The following is a 15,845-nucleotide window of genomic DNA, read 5'->3' as shown; positions in this document are numbered from 1 at the left end:
ACACCACGTGTACGCTGGCGATATACGATATACTTGCACTGTGAACCGGAAAGACTAATTGATGAAAATCAAAATTGCAATAGAGACTTACAAGAACTGACACGCATGGATTAAATAACGTACAATCTCAAGTTTAATAATTTCTCACCCTCGACTTTGTTAAAATATCATAACAACTTCACTTCATCAAAACTCTACCTACAAAATTCACCAACTGATTTCAGAGAATCAGTCAAAGATCTCGATTTTATCATATACGACGATCTTTCTTGGAAGCAGCAGGTTATCAGCATTTCCAGAAAAGTATTTGCGACGCTTAACTCACTTAGAAGGTTCCGCAACACATTCTCTCGAGTATTAAATAAACGCCTCATTAGCACTCAGGTATTACCTCACTTCAATTACTGTAATGCCGTGTGCCGTACCCGTGGTGTTGGGGTAGCGTGTCTGCCTCCTACCCGGAGGTCCCGGGTTCGGTTCCCGGCCAGATCAGGAACTTTTACCTGGATCTGAAGGCTGGTTCGAGGTCCATTCTGCCTAAGTTATTTTAATTCGGGAGTTATCTGACGGTGAGATAGCGACCCAGGTCTCGAGAGCGAAGAATAACGGCCGAGAGGATTCATGGTGCTGACCATACGACACCTTGCAATCTGCAGGCCTTCGGGTTGAGCAACGGTCGCTTGGTAGATCAAAGCCCTTCGGAGCTGTTGCGCCGTGGAGTTTGACGATACTCTGTACAATGACTTGACTGTTACTTTTAATAACAAACTACAACACGCGCAAAAATCCTGTGTTCGCTATACTGTATGTATGTGACCTACGTTGCTCTGACAATGTTATATCTGCCTGTGATGAACTCGGCTAAAACTCAAACAGCGCCGTAATCTCCATGCTTTATGCCTTCTTCGCCAAATATTTTCCTCATGCTCACCTCCCTACTTGTACAATCAATTTCACCACCTCTCATCCAAGCACAGTTTTGGAACACGGTCAAAATCTGATACACTCTTATCTATTCCACCTCATTGCACCACAAGATACACAAACTCATCCCTTCAGCATGACAATGGAATACAGTACCGGTACCTGTCTCTGTCAGCTGATATACTCATATACCCTTTGTATTAGGTCATAAATGATTCTACTCTTCTGCGTTAATATTTTTAAACCCCTGAAGAGTAATAAATAGGGTTGGATGCCGTGATACACTTCATGTTTGGGGATCGTACAGGCCAATTTGTTTGGCCGGAATCCTGTCCCCGATGATGTACTGGCATAATACGAGGAGGTCTTGTAATGTCACCTGCTAGAAGAAAGTTGTCTCCAATATTAAGTCTATAGGATCGAAACACAGCGTCTGGAATCGGGAACCAGCCAGAGTATATCATGGATGGGAAAAATAACATAAATCTGACATCTGACCCATTTTACAGTCCAGAGAATGACAGTTCCGTCATCAATGTAGTCGTATACCTGGTATCGTCAGGTCAAGAATTTTAGCTGCACATGAGGGTTGGTTAGAGCTCCACTCAGCCTACGTGATTGCAAGTGAGGAAGTATCTGACGATGAGGTTGCTACTCCTGTCTAACGGCCGAAAGGCTTCGTCGCACTGACCATTCGTCACCTCATAATCTGCAGGCCTTCGGGCTGAGCAGTGATCACTTTGTAGGCCAAGGCCCATTAGGGCTGTAATGCCATGGGGTTAGTTTGCTTGTTTGTGGATGACAAAAGACCCAGTTCCTTGGATGAGCTCGATTTCCTTGGCAAAATGCGAAGTGTCTTGAACAGAGACCAACTGCATACAGTGTTCAGTGTTGCTCGAAAGAAGTCGGATTGAAGAATCCTTTCTGACTATACAGACTCTACCATGCCATGCACGTAACTTGATTCCACAAAGTCTCACCTGGTTACTATCATCGTACAATCATAATCAGATAGGCCTATAGCTGGGGGTGATTGTACCAACTCCGACACATCTTTGTACATAATAGTATAACATTATAAAGAAAATGTTCTCGTCTAGAGTGATCCAGCCTTAAAACATGCTAAATTTAAAATAAGAATTGTTTCAAGGTATGTTCGATGTTACAAAACATTTCATAAATAATTGGCAATGTACGCTGAAGGTTTGCATACCATCATCTGTCAGTGGTGCAAGTTGATGGAGAAAATCTAAATAATTAATGTGTGTCCGTATGTCGAACAGATTCACTTCTGTTGATGTGAAACCACAGAGGTATGTTCTACAATGGCAAAAAGTAACTGACCCTTCTTTTCAAAAAAACTGGACTCTTACTGACGACTTAAGTTACACTCTTTCTTGAGATGAAATTCATGGTCCTCGTGGCAGTATGTCTGTTCCTACTGTAAGGAGAAATTACAGGAATTTAATAGGTATTATTATTATTATTATTATTATTATTATTATTATTATTATTATTATTATTATTATTATTATCTTTCTTAATCTGCTTACCCTCCAGGGTTGGATTTCCCCCGGACTCAGCGAGGGATCCCACCTCTACAATCTCAAGGGCAGTGTCCTGGAGCGTGAGGCATTGGGTCGGGGCATACAACTGTAGAGGATGACCAGTACCTCTCCCAGGCGGCCTCACCTGCTATATTGAACAGGGGTCTTCGTGGGGGATGGGAAGATTGGAAGGGACAGTCAAGGAAGAAGGAAGGAATCGGCCGTGGGCTTAAGTTAGGTACCATCCCGCCATTTGCATAGAGGAGAAGTGCGAAACCACGGAAAACCACTTCCAGGATGGCTGAGGTGGGAATCGAACCCAACTGTACTCAGTTGACCTCCCGAGGCTGAGTGGACCCCGTTCCAGCCCTCGTACCACTTTTCAAATTCCGTGGCAGAGCCGGGAATCGAACCCGGACCTCCGGGGGTGGCAGCTAATCATACTAACCACTACACCATAGAGGCGGACTATTATTATTACTATTATTATTATTATTATTATTATTATTAAGCAAAATTGGGGTAAGAGGAACACCACTAAAAGTTTTTGAAAGTTATCTGACTGACCGAACGTATAGGGTAAAAATTGATAATATATATGGAGAAATAACTTCTATTAAAAGAGGTGTTCCACAAGGAAGTATCCTAGGACCCATTTTGTATATTATTTTTGTCAATGATATAAGCTCATGTTTTAAAAAATGTAAATATTTCATGTATGCAGACGATAAACTAATTGTATCAGTACATAAAAACCCAAAAGTAGCAGAGAAGCATTTACAAATGGAGTACAACTACTTTCAAGAATGGTGCCATGATAAGGGTCTAATAATTAACACTTCAAAAACAAAAGTCTTGTACATTTCTACCCCAAAAATGCAAAGAGAAAACATTAAGATAACAGGCCATTCAGTTCAGTGCATTCACGATGGTGAACAAAAATCATGCAATTGTGACTATGTAATAGAGGAAGTTGATAACATGAAATATTTAGGTATAGTAATAGATAGATATTTTTCATGGAAGCAACATATTAATAAGTTGTGTGAAAGACTGAGGCTAAGCTTGTTCAAAATGCAAATGGTTAAGTATATAATACCTCATGATAGCTTAAAATTGGTTTATCATTCACTTGTTGAGTCACTTATATCATATGGTGTAAGTGTATGGGGATCAGCTTCTGTTACAGACATAAACATGGTACAAATGTTACAAAATCGCATTGTCAAAGCATTCTTTTGGTATGAAAACAGAGGAATATTTAGCTTAAGTGAGGATATATTAACAGGGATGTACCAGAAAGAAAGGTTCTTGAGAGTTAAACAACTTTATATGTACAACATAATTAAAGAAAATTACTGGAAGCCACAATATAGAATTGTTAATGAACATACACATGGAACAAGACTGAGGCATATAAGTTATTTTCAGGTCATGAGGTACTACAACAAATATGGATCCAGAACACTGCAAGTTGTAGTTCCTAAATTTTTGAACAAGTTGCCCTCAGAATTGACACACTTGAAAACCAAATATCAACTAAAAAAACATGTGAAACTATGGATCATAGATAATAAAATTACAGTTTAAATATTTGTTCATGAATGAAAAATGTTACTTTGAGTGATACTTTCAGGGATTAAGAAAAACTCACACCACAGGACAAAATTACAATGCCAATGTAAATATACATACCTTATTAATGTTGTAAACAGAAAGTATTGCAACAATGTATACAAATGTGAAACAACTACACCGGCAGATAAGCACATCAAGTGCTTTGCAGGTGTAAATAATTGCAAAGATAATGTATAATATCCTACTGCATATTTGCAAATGTATTTTAGATAAGTTATAAATAAATAAAAAATAAAATTATTATTATTATTATTATTATTATTATCATTATTATCTGTATGCAGAAAAAATTCTGACAGGACTGAAATTACAATTTGATTGAAACTCCTTATCCTTTTATTGTAAAGAATTGTTATCATAGGCCTACATATATTTCTTTATGAGACATGTTTGTGAATCATATGTTTTCTTGTCTTCTGTAGTACTTTGTGAGTTACTTGGTCCAGTAGACATGTAAGGACGACAATTTATCAACTTACATTTGTTCTCTAACCTTTCACCTGAAAACATCGATTATCGTCCCCGCCTACAAGCTCTCTCTAACCGCAGACGTACACAATCGGACGATTCTGGTTCATTTAGTTCGCGTACGACATTTCAAATTCATGAATCCTTCTTCCTGCGGCTACACAGAAGACCGCAGTCAAGCGTTATACTAATGATGAATCTCACTCACAACTAGTACTGTAACTTATCCATGGACAGCATGCGGTTTGGTTTGGTACAGACTGAGCCCACTTTACTTACCTACCCACTCGACTGGAACTTCATTGATTAACTTAACTGTCGGATCAGAGCGTCACGGCGGTTGGATGAGGCAACACTCAGGCAAGCGGGAGATGTGAATAAGAATTCCCAAAATGTGACAAAGAGACGATAGAACTTTAGTATGCTGAAGAAGAGAGAGTTACAACTGAAACCAAAACTACAAGCCAGAGAAGTGAGCGTGCAAGTTAGAAACCACAAACACCTAAATTTAGCCGTGGCCACCAGTGTGAAAGTTTCAAGTTTCATTCTAAACTTTGGTCTACTTACTCGCAACTAATATAGTTCTATTTGTTTTAATGCGTACATTACGTTTTACAAAATCATGCGATTAGTACCATATTCTTTCATATTTCTTTTGGGATGCAATCAAAGATAAAGTCACAGCCTCTGTTTGCAGGCCTTCCGTTATTGTCCAGTTCATTCCAGTGGTGGTGGTGGTGGTGGTGGTGGCAGTGATTATTGTTTTAAGAGGAAGTACAACTAGGCAACCATCCTCTATATAACAATAATCAGAGGGAAATAGTGGAAGGGATCCGACACTTCGAAAAATGAAGATATCGGCCAAAGGAAGACAAGGGCCACGAAGGGCGTGAAAATGAAAGACTCCCTAGGCCTCTATACGTAATACCGCCGGGGTCAGAAAAGAACAAGAGTTGACCAAGGGAGGTCGGACAGGATAGATGTAAGTGAGGAGTCTGGCACAAGTAAGTGAAAGCAACGCCAGTACTCAGCTAAGCGCCCCCATGGTCGCCAACCCACGCTCCAAAGCTCAGAGCCCCTGGGGCTCCTTTTAGTCGCCTCTTACGACAGGCAGGGGATACCATGGATGTTATTCTACCGAACCCACCCACAGGGGGGACAGTTCATTCCATTAGCGCAATGATCCCAGTTTTCAATTCAGAGAGTCTTGAGTTCGTTTTCCACCTGGGTCAGGGATTTTTTCTGCGTCTGGTTAATTACTTTGGCTCGGGAACTGGACGTTTGTGTCCAACAAAGAAGGCATGTAACTTAATAGTTAAACACATCCCTCCATATGGGAAAGGTAACCGGCCGTAAAACTATGCTAAGTCCAGATTTGTGACACAGATCTTACTTGTAACCTCACCAGCGTCTGTAAAACGCGATAAACCGAGCTCGATAGCTACAGTCGCTTAAGTGCGACTAGTACCCAGTATTCGGGAGATAGTGGGTTCGAACCCCACTGTCGACAGCCCTGAAGATGGTTTTCTGTAGTTTTCCCTTTTTCAAACCGGGCAAATGCTGGTGCTATGCCTTAATTAATGCCACGGCCGCTTCCTTCCCACTCCTAGTCCTTTCCTATCCTATCGTCGCCATAAGACCTATTTGTGTCGGTGCGACGTAAAGCAACTTGTAAAAAACAAACAAAAAAACGCGATAAAGGCTAATGCATTTATAAAGAGAAAGAGAGAGAGAGAGTGTGTCTGTCTGTCTGTCTGTCTGTCTGTCTGTCTGTCTGTCTGTCTGTCTGTCTGTCTGTCTGTCTGTCTGTCTGTGGGGTGAGGGTGTTCATTTTGAAGTGAAAATTGCTCGCGGTGCGTCGTCAGTCTTCTAATCCCAGAGCTAATAGACGTCATCCCCTCTGTTCTAAGAAGCTTTCACTATGCCATATAGTTATAAGATTATTCAAAGCTGGGTCGGCGGAACTTCCCTAAGGCTTCCGGGGTTCGATACTTCACCTGGTGTCGTCCTATTTGCGATCAGTCTCATTTACGATCACTCTGACAGAATGCAAGACTAATTTATTTTTGTCGTGTTAAGCATTTTTGCATTTGCGACCACTCTAGTAAGTGTGATCACTCTGAGAATATAATGACTTACATTATTATTATTATTGCTAGGGGCTTTACGTCGCACCGACACAGATAGGTCTTATGGCGACGATGGGATAGGAAAGGCCTAGGAGTTGGAAGGAAGCGGCCGTGGCCTTAATTAAGGTACAGCCCCAGCATTTGCCTGGTGTGAAAATGGGAAACCACGGAAAACCATCTTTAGGGCTGCCGATAGTGGGATTCGAACCTACTATCTCCCGGATGCAAGCTCACAGCCGCGCGCCTCTACGCGCACGGCCAACTCGCCCGGTTAATGACTTACAAACACTCAGGTTGCTGTGAGGGAATTCCCTACCATGGGCGCCCATATGACAGTTTGTAGCGGGGGCCTAGACCTGGAGGTATGTAGTAATTTTAATATTTTGGAAGATGAATGGCGACTTGTTTTCCGCGGTAGAATAATACCCACAGTATCTCCTGAATGTTGGTGGTGGCGGTACTACCACTTCTACGTAATACCGACTTTTAAATCATTTTCTCGAAAGAAAAACACCTACCTACATTATATTTTTTCTTTTCCCTTAGAGCTATGAGGGGTGGCCCCCACTTTCCCCCGGGCATGGGCACTCTTGTTCTCTACTGAAGGGCTGGTACAAGGAGACAGCCCTCAAGTAACAGACTGTCGACAACTGCGTGCTACGATTCTGATGCTGAAACTCAGTAAATTACTTGTGTTTACCGTTTGAGTCTGATGTGCTAATATCGGGACAGACAAACAGAGACTAAATAGGGCCAATAGGTACCTTTTATTTTAGGGTTACTGGATGGTTGTGGGTGTAAATGTGGTCAAATTAGTATTAAAAAGCCGAACAAAATCAAGGCGTATTAAAATCATTAAATTTTATACTTTTCAAATTCAAAACTATGATTTGTGCTGTAACACTCTGCTTTCTCGACAGTGTGACTCTTTTCGAAGTAGTTGTAGCTCATCTCTAACTTAGCAGTAAACTTACACTTTCTTTCCTCATTATACAATAGGTGACACTAAAATGAACGCGTAAATAATGTTCAACATGTTCAAATATTCATATAAACAACTGCTCAAAATATAATTGGCCTACTTTCGTCTCTCTGTATATATGTCTACCCCTTAGTCCCGTCTCTTGATACGGGGTCGGGGTGAGGTGGTATGGATTTTTATGGTATGTTTTTACGGCCGGATGCCCTTCCTGGCATCAACCTCAGTCGAGGAGGTAATGAAGATGATATGTATTATGGTGAATGGAATTGAGTAAGGAGGTGGAAGGAATAGGCTGTGGCGTTTGAACAGGAACTGTCCCGGCATTAGTTTGAAGTGAAAATTTGAAACCACAGAAAATCATTTTCAGGTCAGCCGACAGTGACTTTCGAAACCACGCGTCTCCCGAATGCAGGGCTTGGCTACATAGGCGTAATGCGTTAACACTTGCGGCCACTCAGCCTACATTCACCTATATATATTGCAACCGTTCATCACCATGCCATAGGTATGTTAGGAGCTTTAGTCAATCATATATGCCGTTTTCCGCAACATTCTGCTATATATAGGCCTAATGTCGTAATTAGCAGTCTACATACCGAACTGGGATGTGATTTGCGATACGCCAGCCCGGAGGGAGCAGTTTTCTGCGCTGTATCGAGAAAAGGATAGCGCATTACCGCTGGACATTGAAATCGCGCTCTCTTTTCGTGCGAGTGAGGAGGAGAGATGACGCTACGCGTGGAAATGCAGGTTGTCGGAGAGTGGGCTGAATTAAGGTGTGTTAACCCCCAAGAAATGAATGCCCTTTACTAATTCAACACCGCATTCATTGGTGTCACTTCACCATAATTAACTAAAAAGAGGAAGAAGAAGAACACCTTCATCTGAGATAATTTCTGGAAATGTATGAGTCAGGTCACATTCGAACCGATGTATTTAATGCTAATTGTTGATGCATATAAATGCAATACTTTAATAGTGGATCGGTAATGACGCCTTCCATGTAGTAGTACGCAGATTAAAGATGACTGCCGAAATCTGGCAACGTGTGGAAAAAAGTGGGAGGTCTTGCGTGATGAACCATGGCGCGTAAATTTCTAAAAGGACGCTTTTGAGACTGTGAATGACCCACTGATCGTTTTGGTTTTTAATGAGATCAGAAGAAAGTAGGGGTCACGAGCTATAATTTGATTGCTTTCACGTCGCTGAAAGATTCCGTTTACCGGGGCTTCATTTCGACCAGGGACATGGATTACCTCCCCCCCCCCACCGACCACTCAGTCCGGATACTATAAGTAGAACCTGGACTTAGATGTAGTATTCCATTTGTAATTTGTGTAGCCACAGTACTCACACGTTACTAGTGAACTTGGATATCAGTGTATGAAGTGTTGTGTCGAGGAAGAAAAACACATCAGTGCGATGTAAAATATCGCGAAATAAGCCGTTTGGTACAAGATAGTGTACAGTGGTGATGAATATAAGTCTTATCTCAACTTTTAATCTTTTAAATATCAAAGGCAGTCAGTTGCGGCTCATGATGCAATCATTAGTGAAAGGGCAAACGCATCAGGTTGTTTAGAGGTAGAGACACAGCTAATTACGTTCATTAATTAATAGTGACCGATCTAAAGCATTTTAAGAGTGAGTGACGTTCAGTAAAATTAAAAAACTATTCCTGATAAAATTAGCGTTTGCATACTTCATGTACACTTGTGGTGATAATTAATTAGACTGTGTGATTAATGGGGAATTAATAGTGATTTATACAAACTTGCCACTATTTGGATTAATCTATTTAAAGTTATCAGTGGATCTAATCACCAGTAGATTCTTTGAAAGCACATAAACGGTGTTTAGTAACTGATTTTCCCATTTTTGCCTGCATGTTCGTGAGTGATCGTCGAACCCTGAGAACTGGAGTCTACGAGAATCGCGCCTAAGTGCCTGCAGTCATTTCTACAGGGGACGTCTAGAGACTCCACTAAGAAGACCACAGTTCGAGACATGGATCGTGTTAGGATGAAGAGGAACCAAGGACTATCAAAGAGAAGAGCACTCATCATGGTGGTGTAAAATCTCAAGTGTACCTCGAGATGACAGCAAACCATACCCAGCATTCGATAAGTACATTTAATTTGAAAATTTTAAACCACGAGATTTGCATGCCAGTAGCAATTTTTATTTTGTAAATATTAAAATGTTATAATTAATAATATTAAATGTAGGGAAAACTATACGCGTGTGACAGGGAAAAGATTATTTGTTATTTTAATTAGGGTTTTTAGGTGATCCAAGAATAATCATTGATATTTAGAGAATTTATTTGCATGAATAGATCTCATAAATTCTTAATGCATATGAAGCACATATTTTGAGAAGAATAGCGCTTTAGCTAAATTTATAATCTCTTCGTAACGTTACTATCTAGTAAAGATTTTCGTAGTATAATAATAATTTCGTGTGGCTATTTCTAGCCGAGTGCAGCCCTTGTAAGGCAGACCCTCCGACGAGGGTGGGCGGCATCTGCCATGTGTAGGGAACTGCGTGTTATTGTGGTGGAGGATAGTGTTGTGTGTGGTGTGTGAGTTGCAGGGATGTTGGGGACAGCACAAACACCCAGCCCCCGGGCCATTGGAATTAACCAATGAAGGTTAAAATCCCCGACCCGGCCGGGAATCGAACCCGGGACCCTCTGAACCGAAGGCCAGTACGCTGACCGTTCAGCCAACGAGTCGGACATTTTCATAGTAATTTGAATATAAACTACATGTTTGCTTCAAGGTGATTCAGGTATTTATAAATCCCATATAATAATAAATGATCATTGAAGATGTCCAAACCGAGGTAATATGTGAATTACATAGATACATAGATACGCGTGTGAAATTGAATTAGTTAAATGACCTGTGGGAACGGAGTCTTCACTCTAAATTAATAGAGCGGAATCGAGATGCAGTTGTATGATATGGGAAGGTGAAGCTTGTGAAATGTTTGAGATGTTGGAATGATAAAGGGTTATAATAATTATGGCTGTTGTTATATATTGAATAAGGCTGAATATATAACCATATAATGAATAATAAGAAGTGGTGGCTCTCAAATGAATGCGTACTTCAGAACGAGTCGAGATGATATAAAGTAGAAAGAAAGATAGAAAAGAAAGAAAGAAAGAAAGAAAGAAAGAAAGAAAGAAAGAAAGAAAGAAAGAAAGAAAGAAATAAGTAGTACAATGTGTTTATGTAGCCGCAGAGCTGGACACATAGCTATTGTCATGATTGACGGATTTACGACATAAGGATTTGTAGGGTCTGAGGGGAGATTGTTTTGTTTCCAACAATCTTAGTGTCTACCTCCAAGTTTTCTTTCATTTGCCAGTACAGTATCGATCCCATTCTAATGATACGTTATGAATAACGTAGATAATTTTATGATTTTGTGAAGGACGGACTCCTCCCCGTTTTTATGCATTAAATTAACTCGTGATAGGAGTTTCAGATTCTTTTTATCTCGGAAGCTGAAGTACCCGAGTTCGACTTATGTCGGAACCATGGGTTTAACCTGATACTATGGCTTGATTAAGTCATATCTTCAAGATGCATTGTATGCTGTATGTTTGACATTTTTCTATGTAATGTGTTTACGTGTTTTATTATTCCCAAAGTGTTTTATAGTGATGGGTTTGATACCAGCGTTGGTTGATTTTACCTTGAATATAATTTGTTAGGTAAACCCAGGATACGCGTATGTGTTCAGTGTAATATGTAATTGTCGATGCAGTCTCGTGTGTATAAGTAAGTGTGCTAATGGAATGCATCCATTCCACAACCATGATAGTTAATTCATGATATGATTCAACAAGAAGGTGCCATTTTGATTAGCCTATTAATATAATAGATGACATTTAATATCACTGTTATAGATAAATAAATATACGTATCAGTGCGTATTAATCAAATGGTTTAAGGTATGCCAAGCGATAATTAGAACTGTGAATAAGCTGAAAGGACGTTAAGGCATACTATATATATATAATTATTGCTTCAGTCTTGATTATTTATTTATTTATGTCTTGTAATATGGCATCATCTCGTGTAATTACCGAGTGATTTTATTAGTATAATAAAATGTTTAGCAAATATTTTCAACGAAGATCCTTTTTTTTTTTTTTTTTTTTTTTTTGCTAGTTGCTTTACGTCGCACCGACACAGATAGGTCTTATGGCGACGATGGGAGAGGGAAGGGCTAGGAGTGGGAAGGAAGCGGCCGTGGCCTTAATTAAGGTACAGCCCCAGCATTTGCCTTGTGTGAAAATGGGAAACCACGGAAAACCATTTTCAGGGCTGCCGACAGTGGGGTTCGAACCACGAAGATTCTTCTCATTTAATAATATTAGTGTATTCCTCTCACATTATAGAGAACTTACTTTCGTTATATTTTATGTAGTGCCCATTTTCTCTTACAAACATTCCACTGCCCGTATGCTTTTTGAGCTCCAGCCGTTGACGCAATGAAAGTAGGGAGGACGAAACTTCAAGCCCGGGAAATGACTTCTGAAGGTTCTCATCCAACAATTCCATTTATACATCTGTTTGTGAAACCGAATTATGTAATAGCTGTCCTAATATGCCCGGGATGGGTACAATATAAACTGATCATTTTGTCTGTACGCTCGGATCAGACGTACAAACTTTAAACGTAATCGTATGAAAATGTTTAGATAAAAATAAGTTTAAGAAATACTAATTTTACGATGATAGTGTAAAAACATTCCATTGTTAGCGTACTGCTCCGTGGATAAATGGTTAGCATGCTGGCCTTTGGTCACAGGGGTCCCGGGTTCGATTCCCGGTAAGGTCGGGAATTTTAACCATCATGGGTTAATTTCACTGGCACGGGGGCTGAGTGTATGCGTTGTCTTCATCATCACTTCATACTCAGCACGACGCGCAGGTCGCCCACGGGAGTAAAAACAAAAGACCTACATCTGGCGAACCGAACATGTCCTCGGACATTCCCGGCACTGAAAGCCATATGCCATTTCATTTTTCCTTTGTTAGCGCCAATCAGAACTGCCTACCTTCATCATAAATAATTACCTCACTGTTTTGAGGTGAACCTGTCTTTTCGCCTTGCACCAGATTCAAGACATGTGGTCAAGTGACCCATGGACGCCATGGACATGCACGGGTAACCGTACTCGGACTTCAATTGAAGAACTAGTCCACATGCAGCAATATTAACTGCCATGTCATACAATTTTTCTTCGTTTTCTTTCTCTTTTATTTTTCCAGATTGTCTTTTTTCCCCCTTGATACATGTTGATGCCCTTTTGGCACTAGTCAAACTTGAGAACATAATAGATCATCGTAAAAACTTCCCAATATCAGAATCTTCTTCGTGGCTTGCAGTAGTCCTTGCTATTCTTCCATCCGACTCCCTATAAAGGTTTTACCTTTTCACTCCTTCTAGATGCAAATCCGTCCTCAGATTATTACTAGGTTTCTCAGCGTCTCATTTTAGGAACTTGCTGAAGTCGTTCACTCTGGAGTTATTTATTTATTTATTTATTTATTTATTTATTTATTTATTTATTTATTTATTTATTTATTTATTTATTTATTTATTTATTTAGCATATGGCTACATCATTAAAAATTAATATTTACAATTATCTTTGAGGTGTGGTCTCTCAACCCGACTGTTCAGTTTATGATTCCGCCCTTCTTCTGAATTATTCGCCCTATGAAGTTGCCGATAGCATTTCCACAATTCAGGGGGCACTTCAGGATTTTGTAGCCATTAGTCTACGACGTAGTCAAGGAATTCGACGAGCATTTATTATTCTGATGCTTGCCCGTGGGTATATAGCCAGACTCCTTGAACGTTTTCAGGCTTGAGAAGAGGAAGTGCAGCAGACATTCGTACACACAGCCTGACGTCTTCGGTTTCCTTGTATAACGCAGTCATACCAACATGCTAAACCCTCCTCCAGAGATATAAAATGAAAAATGAAGAACCACCCGCGGATATTAATTGAGGGAAATACCTCCTTTAATGCTGTATAGCCAACGCTTCAGTATAAACCGTCCCAGGATTTCAATCAAGTACTTCTCGTAGAACCAATCGTAGCATTCGTAAATAATTTTGTTTCTTTCTGTCAGAAAAGGTTCCAAAGCATTTGTTTCGTCTTCTGTACTTCCAGTGTCGACATGCATGGAATAGATTTGATTAAACTGACTAATACAGCATTTGAATGTCCCGTCCACTAAGAAACTTTTTTCTTCTCAGAATCTCCTTTCCTTTGCCTCTACCAAACACCAGCAGCCTATATTTTTCACAATCATTGGCCAGGAGAAAATTCTCCCCGTCAGACATTTTTAGGATTTCCTCACAAAGAACTTCTTGTCGTTGGCTGTTCTCCTTGAACATGGCTTCTGTTTCGACACAGTGTACTCTTTAAATTGCAGAACTGCGGCGTCCTTGTAACGAGACGGTAACCCCTGTTTAGAAAAGGCTGAATTTCTTCGTCAAATACCTGAGAAACTATCGCACTGTTGTCCTCATTGGATCGCTTTTTCGTTCGAAAGTTGACGTTAGGTAGGGTATCCGGCCGTACAACAGGGCGAAATCCACATGTGCGCCACAGTTTGCACTTGCGACCCAACGACGTGTGATAAAAGCGGTGGAAGTACAAAAAGGCTTACAGATTCAAGCAGAGAGCCACAGACATACAGTACTTAAGGAAACCTGTCGCGAGCAGCGTTCTTCTAAATTGATTTTCCTTTCAAAATTTGCAAATAAGTCTTATGTAAATATTGGAGTGTGCGCAACAATGTGCAAAACAGAGCAGGGTTTATTTTATCCTGGGATTGTGGTCGATGCTCCAGGTACTCACATAAGTTAGTCTATTAGTAGTCACATACTTTTCTGGAGTGAATGTAGTTAAACCAGGATAAAACCGTTCGGCCAAAAAAAAGAGTCAAAGGGAATTTAATTTTGAACAAAAAATATGAACCAATTGTTTTTTTTGTAGATAAATACGCGGAACGAAATAATGGGTCAGTGAGTAATGAGAAGCATAAATTAAAATACGTACATCAACCGTTAATAGCATAAGCGTTTATCGTCCTGTAACAATTATTGCGCATATCATCATCATCTGTTTACCCTCCAGATTCGGTTTTTCCCTCGGACTCAGCGAGGGATCCCACCTCTACCGCCTCAAGGGCAGTGTCCTGGAGCTTCAGACTCTTGGTAGGGGGATACAACTGGGGAGAATGACCAGTACCTCACCCAGGCGGCCTCACCTGCTATGCTGAACAGGGGCCTTGCGGGGGATGGGGAAGATTGGAAGGGATAGACAAGGAAGGAAGCGGCCGTGTCCTTAAGTTAGGTACCATCCCGGCATTTGCCTGGAGGAGAAGTGGGAAACCACGGAAAACAACTTCCAGGATGGCTGAGGTGGGAATCGAACCCACCTCTACTCAGTTGACCTCCTGAGGCTGAGTGGACCCCGTTCCAGCCCTCGTACCACTTTTCAAATTTCGTTGCAGAGCCTGGAATCGAACCCGGACCTCCGGGGGTGGCAGCTAATCACGCTAACCACTACACCACAGAGGCGGTATTGCGCATATTTCTTGTTTAATTTTGTCTTTGTCTTTCGATAGTCTTTAAGAGTGAACACATAATCTGTGAAGTGTTAAAGTGTTTATCCTTTAATCCTAAGAAATCTAGTAATTTTTACAGGCATTTATAAAATTATTTAAAACAGCTGTCATAAATAGTAAAAAAGAAAAGAAAACCGTGCGCTACTGCCCTAAAAGGCCTTGGTCTACCATGCTACCGACGCTCAGTCCGAAGGCCTGCAGATTACGACGTGCCCTCTGGTCAGCACGATGAATCCCTTCAGCCGCTATTCTTGACTCTCTAGACCGGAGCCGCTAACTCACCCTCATATAAATCCTCACATGATTTTCACGTAAAATTCTCAGGTAAATTCCCTGACCTGTTCGGGATTCGAACCCGGAGCCTTCGAGTGACAGATAGGTGTGCGGGGTACATAGACTTAAGAAAATTCGTACATATTTTAACTTTTCCTTATATTATAGTAAAAGCAGAGCAAAGTCATCTCCGTACAGGCCATGAAGGCCCTTGG

This window comes from Anabrus simplex, chromosome 1 (assembly GCF_040414725.1).
Source record: "Anabrus simplex isolate iqAnaSimp1 chromosome 1, ASM4041472v1, whole genome shotgun sequence".
In the NCBI taxonomy this organism is placed as follows: Eukaryota; Metazoa; Arthropoda; class Insecta; order Orthoptera; family Tettigoniidae; genus Anabrus; species Anabrus simplex.
The sequence above is the reverse complement of the archived record's forward strand: the minus strand, read 5'-3'. Positions refer to the sequence as shown.